Raw genomic sequence first — 6,923 nt, 5'->3', positions numbered from 1 at the left:
GAAAAATGAAACTTGTGATTCAAATTTTTTTTTTTTCTTCCGTGATACTGTTTAAACAAATAATTTGTTTGATATATTTTGTTTGACGATGTACTACATAATGCACTGGATTGCATCATTCCAAACTTTCAGTTTTATTCATTTCTTAATTAAATATTCCACAAAGAAATGTTGTGCCAACTTCCACCGGAGGACGGGGCCCACCTCTGGGTCATCGTGCTGCTATTGGCTGATGGCTGAAGGGGTTAGGGATGCTGCCGGGTTGCTTCTGAGGTCGCTGGCAGCCCTCACCTCAGACTCTTGTAGTCGCTCCTTTTGTTCCAGGCGGAAGCAGTACTGACACTGGGCCTCTGCGTAGGGGTGATGGGAGAGGGCATCAGTGTTGGCGTGGTGGTGGCCGGCTCGGTGGTGGATGCCGAAGCCGAACCCTTGCAGGGCGTCTATCCAACAGGCTACCTGTCCCTCTGGCTCTTTAAAGGACAGAAGCCCCTGGAGTGAGGCGTGGTTGGTCAGTAGTTGGAACCGCCACCCGTACAGGTAGGGGCGGAAGTGCTTGATTCCTTTCACCACAGCCAGCAGCTCTCGTTGAGTTATGCAATAGTTGATTTACGCCTTCCCCACCATCTTGCAGAAGTAGGCCACCACCCATTCACCTTCCGGCATTTCCTGCACGAGCACTGCCCCGATGCCCACATTGCTGCCGTTGGTGTACAAGATGAATTCTTTCTTCGGGTCAGGAAAAGCGAGAACTGGAGACTGGGTCAGCGCCTACCGGAGCTGGTCAAAAGCCTCGTGGCAGTCGGGGTCCCATTGGAAACAGCGCCCTTTCTCTGTGAGACGATGCAGGGGTCTGGCCACTCGTGCATAAGTCCCGCGCGAACCTCCGGTACTAAGACGCTAGTCCGAGGAAGCTGTGCACCTGTGCTAGTGAGGTGGGCACCGGCCACTCCCGCAATGTCTTCACATTGTCCGGGTCGGTGGCAATTCCATCAGCCCCAACGACGTGCCCCGGAAGGTGGTCTCTCACCGCACCAGGTGACACTTGCACTGATGAAGTTTGAGCTGGGCTTGCCGTACCCTGGAGAAGATAGTTCGAAGGTTACTCATGGCTTGTTGGAAGGTGCACCTTGAGGTCGTCTAGGTAGACCACACAGGCGGTCCGGAGCACACCCGCCAGGACTCTCCATCAGGCGCTCGAAAGTGGCAGGGGCATTGCACAGTCCGAATGGCATGACAGAGAACTGCCACAGTCCTTGCACAATGGAGAAGGCTGTCTTCGGGCGAGCTGCAGCGTCCAGTTTGACTTGCCAATACCCGCTCCGAAGGTCCAGAGAGCTGAACCACGAGGACCTGGTGATGTAGTCCAGGTCCTTGTCTATCCAGGGGAGCGGGTAGGAGGCGACGGTAGTCAACGTAAAACTGGTAAGTTCCATCCTTCACCAGCAGAGTGGGGGCTGACCAAGGACTGTTGGAGGCCTCCATGACCCCGGCTGCGGCCCTCTCCTGCACCATTCGTTCGCCGTTCTCCCTCTAAGCCAATGGTGGGCGGTGGGGTTGCTCTTGGGTGGGGGCCATATTGCCATTATCGATGGTGTGTTGGACTTGTCTGGTGCAGCCTTAGTCCTGTGGGCTGGTGAAGATGTCCTGGAACTCTAGCAGGAGCCCCCGGAGTTGTTGCTGCTTGTTGGCGGTGAGGACAGTGCAGTTGCGTTGCCACAGTTCCGCTATCGCCCCCTCGAAGGCTGGTGGGCTGGCGATGGTGCTGGGGGCGTGAGAGGTCGCTGGCTGGTTTGGCGATGGAGCGGCAGGCCCAGGCTCCTGGTGCAGACGGTACCATGCTTGGGTTTGGCGTACCTCAGGTGGTGAATCCGACCTTGGGCCCACGGGAAGGCGGTGGCGACCAACCTGCAGGATCAGGTGGCGAGGTCCAGGCGAGCCCCAGTCTTGGTGAGCAGTCCCCAATGTTGGCGAGCCAGAACTTCTGGTCCGATAGGCAGTCCCCGAGGTGGACTTGCAGTACTTGCTTGCCGTGTATGGGGGCGACTTGAACGGTCACTGTCTTTATCTGGGCCGTGGAGGCACGTCAGGCCTCCGGGTCGCCCCCCGTCTCTGGGGAGTGCGCCAGGGCGGATGAGGCTGACGGTGGACCCTGTGTCAGTGAGCGCAGAGAGCATGAGCCTGTTGAGTTGGCACAGGGTATACAGGCTCCTCCCCTCACAAACTCCCGACAAACTCAAGGGAAGCTGGAGCGGAGGGTGCGGAAATGCGGGTCGGCCATTCCTCCTTTAGACCGTCCCGCTTGCGTTTTCCCAACAGCTCAGCAGGCTTGAGTTGCTTTCCAGTGCTCGGACGTGAGCGTGAACCAGAGAAGGGGCGGCAGCACTGGTGGCAGGCCAGTGGTTTGGCAGAGGTAACTCCATGGCCTGGGTGGTGCACGTGAGCTCTTCCTCTTGTTCCCCGTCGCTCTCCTCTGATCCGGTAAGGTCTCCGGCCCTGACTGCCTTGGTTCCGCTGTGGTGATGGGCCCTGGCCTACTCCATCATGACGGACTCCATCTCCTCTGCCTTCTCCAGGGCTTGGGTTAAGGATCTTGTATGGGCCAACCGGACGTGGCAGCGCAGTTCATTCGGAGAGAGGCCATGAATGAACAGGTCCAAGGCCAACTGTTCGGTGAGTTCCGGGGGCACATCCTCAAAGGCTCGGGCCAGGTGCTCGATATCCACCGCCAGGATGCCTAGCTTCTCGTTGGCTTCTCTCCGGGGGCCCCCTTCCGAACCGGCGCTGCAGTGCGGTGCACAGCGCTTGGAACTCAAACTCCTTCCCACGTGGCAGGTCACGCAGATCTTGCTAGGCGGGCCCTTCCAGGATCGCCACCAGGTTGGCCGTCTTCTCTGTGGCTGTCCAACTGTTCACCACTTAGAACTTGGTCATGTAGGTCTCCCAGTCAGAGGTCCCATTAAACTTCCTGGCCTTGAGGGGGCAGAAGTTGCGGTCGATGGGCCGACCTGAAGTGAATGGAGCATCTGTGTCCAGTTGCCACTGAGGCTCGGGGAAGCGCTCAGGCTGGGACGTTGACTGCCGCTGGGCCAGAGCCTTGACAGGGCAAGTCAAAAACAGGCATAAAAACAACTTTGTACATAAAATAAAGTGTCCCAGTTTGGGAGAGTGGTGCCAAACAATCACAACAGTGTCCACCAGCATGCACCGCTTCACTGCTCATGCAAATGTCTGGATAGCCCGAGTCCTGGCGTCTCTGTCACAGCATGTTATCCCGTTGCTGTGTTTGTTGGGAGACAGTCCAACAGGTGGCGAAAGCCCGAGTGATCCTCCGGCTCGCTATAATATATATATATATATATATATATATATATATATATATATATATATATATTGTGACAGGGCAGAGGCCCTGCACACTGGGAGAATGTGTATTTTGTGGCTGCTTTGCACAGCCACAATGTAATTGTAATATTGTTTAATTGTTTTATTAAGGTAATTAGCGACACCTGCGTGTAATTTAGGCAAGTGTATATAACCAGGTCTAAAATGTCTCTCTGGGTCTGCTTTAAGGTGAAGGCCTGAAGAAGAGGCCTGTGTGGTTGCAGACCTGAAAAACGTATTTAATACTTATGTGTTGGGTGTGGTTACCGGTAAACAGAGCAGCTGTCCAGTTAAAGATTAAAACTGAGAAAAGTTGAGTTAGAACTCCTGGAAGGAGTTAGGTTTTTTGTTTTGTTTATTTTGTTTTGTGTTTAAAATAAACATACAGGCACTGCCCTGTTAAAAACCTACCTGTGTTTTCTGAGTGCTGTTCATTACGCAAGAAGAGTGTGAAAATCTCCTGCAAGTGTCAAAGCAACCCCTGGTTTGTTTCTATCTATCTATCTATCTATCTATCTATCTATCTATCTATCTATCTATCTATCTATCTATCTATCTATCTATATATATATATAGTGGAAAATTATTGATCCAAGGGAAGACTAATGTTTTTGAAAATGTTTGTGAAGTTCGTACCGCATAGTTATACATTTTTTGCCATACAGCTCTCCGTCTGGTTTGCTGACAGCTGCATAATCCAGTTTATATCCCGGCCGTCATATTTGTTTACATCCGTCAAGTTCAATTTGTTTGAATTTCAGAAAGTCAGAAAACAGGGACATAGATATTTTAATCACCATTTTAGTGTTTGGAGCATCTTTCTTTTGTAGTATGTTTTGTAATTCATTTTCTGTTAAGTCACAGAATCGCTATTCAGCAATTTCTTCAGCCTCATTTTCTCTTGTTGTGAGGCGTGGAGATGAAAGGTGTTCCTTTCAAAGGGGGTGGGACTGACAGTGATGTGAACCCATCACATGATAGATGGAGACTATTTCACGGTGGTGTAAGGATGTTCGGGCAGTAGTTCAATCTATTTTTGCTCCTATGATGAGGTTTTAACCAATCACAGGCTAGATTTCCCAACCACTGATTCATATATATATATATATATATATATATATATATATATATATAATCTCCTGTTTGTTATTTGTTGTGGCAGGGCAGATGCCTGCCTGTAAATAATGTGTATGTTTTGGTGGTGGTTGGCAGGGATGGGGTTAATCCCCAGCCTGACAAAATACATATGAGAATGTGGCTGGGCTCAAACGAGGTAGTTGGTGCTAAGTGGGACCAACCACATGAAATAAAAAGGGAGCTTGAAGCTCCATTAATGGGACTGCCAGGGAGCTGGCATCAGTGCTGTGTGGAGAACAACAGAAGGAAGCCAGTGAAGGCTTTGCCCTGCCTGGTTGAATTAAAAAGAGTGGTTTTGTTGGGAGAACGGCTTAGCTGTCCCAACCTTTTAGTTAACAATAAACAAAAGTTTAGTTAGTACTCCTGAGGGGAGTTAGGTTTTTGTTTGTTTATTTTTTTGTGTGTGTTCAATAAGACTGCGCAACCATGCTAAAACGAGCTCAAGCCGAGACCTTGTTCACACGGTTTTACATAATATAAGTGAAATGTGAATTATCTAGCTGATTGCTTTCCCACAAAATACTACTGTACATGTATGATAACTTTTCAATGTGTATTAATGCCCTCTGTCTAGAAGTAAGTTTGTCTAACACGGAGGAGAGCTTGCAAATGATTAGTCAAGTACTGTATATATGAATTGCCAGCATGTCGTTTTTCAGGGTTTTGGGGGAACACTTTATCCTAACAATCTACAACTGTGCGTGTTTCGTTCCCCCACCCTGATCAATCCAACAAACCTCAAAAGAGTGTGCATATAAACAAACATATAAAAACAGAATATGTGCTGCAGCTCACCCACATAAACTGTTCATGAAACCAGAGCACACCAAATGTTTATCAGCTTTTTCTGAAATTGGTATTTTCCACTAGAACACAAGGCTATTGAAATCTTTTATAGATTAAACCATAAGTTTTAGAATTAAATTCAGTTTTTAGTAATGTATTCTAATATGTTGCTGAAAGATGTTTTAGAAGATAAAAGGAAACATCTGGATTTCTACTGCTTAAAGGCAGGTGAATAGTGGGACCACATCTGTGAAATCTTCTGAGATCAAACTGGTTACAGATGGCCAATAAGCAATGTTGAGGTGCTTTCTTCAATTATCTCTGATTGGCAGGTTCTAAATAATTACCTGACACACCAATTACATCCAATTAAAAACATCTTTGCTTTTATAGTTGCCCTGAAAGGCAAACAGATGACATCGGAGTCAGGTTGTTAACATTAAGAAGACTAATTTTCTACACGTTCTCACAAAAGAACTTTACGACAATTTTGTGGTGTATTTACTGTCTAATGTGTTTCAGGTTTGCTCTGAATCTGTTGACTTTCATGATCGTTAAACTTTGCTGGTGCGTGTTCAGCACTTACACTTGCTAGACCACATGTACAGAACTCCTAAGAAAGCTTTTAACTCTGCTGTAGTCCTCCTTGTGTGATTGGTTAAATTTGTTGTTCCTTTCATTGTTCCAACTCTCAAAAATGTCTCATGTCAGATTACTTCAGCAGGAAGCTCTGTGAGGAATAATAAAGCATTTCGTCTCCAACATAAAGCCACCCTTTTAATCCTCGTCTTTAAATTTTGATTGCTTTTCTGCCTTTACTGAAACTAACACATTACAACAGTATTATTGGAACTCCTTTAATGCTTATATTTAGGGCTTCTGTTTTTCGGGTTTTATTAATTGTATTTTTCAGTGCTTATTTTTAGCTATTTTCGAGTTTTATATAAATTGTTTTTTTGGGGGACTTTCGTTTTTGATATACTGTATGAAATTAGTGTTTTCGGTTACTTTCCAAAATGCTTGAGCGTTTTTTTTTTGTGTGTGTGTGTGTGTGTGTGTCAAAATATGTATAGTAGTAACTCAGTACTTGCACACTTAAGTTGTACCTTCTTTGCTTTGATGTCTTCCACAACAAAATCCCTATGGTCACGGGCACATTCTTCTGGGGTTTGTGTGTGTACGCATTTTTGTACATTTTGCCACAATTCTGTTTCAAATCCTCCGTGTTTTAACTGTAATACAGCTTTAAATCCCGCTAAAAAGCCTCCATCCTGATTGTAATCTCGTTTTAAATCTTTCAAGCGGAGTCTCCAATAGAAATGTAGGAATGTGCTGTCACTCAGTAGTTGGGGCGGGTTTAAAGTATTCAGAACTAATCAATGATAGATACAAGTCAGGAATGCGGGACATTGCCGAGCAGCACAGGGAAATGCATTTATTATTATTTTTGTAGTAGGTTTTATTTTTTTAAATGTGAACGAGGTAAAGTCAACGTGAATTGATTAACCATTTTTTGTATCGGGGGTGTTTTATCGGGTTTTATCGGTTAAAACCGAAAATCAGAAGCCCTAGTTATATGATTTAGATCAATTTAATAGACCCCAATAATGTAATTTGTA

The sequence above is a fragment of the Acipenser ruthenus genome, chromosome 2, assembly GCF_902713425.1.
Source record: "Acipenser ruthenus chromosome 2, fAciRut3.2 maternal haplotype, whole genome shotgun sequence".
Classification (NCBI taxonomy): domain Eukaryota; kingdom Metazoa; phylum Chordata; class Actinopteri; order Acipenseriformes; family Acipenseridae; genus Acipenser; species Acipenser ruthenus.
The sequence above is the reverse complement of the archived record's forward strand: the minus strand, read 5'-3'. Positions refer to the sequence as shown.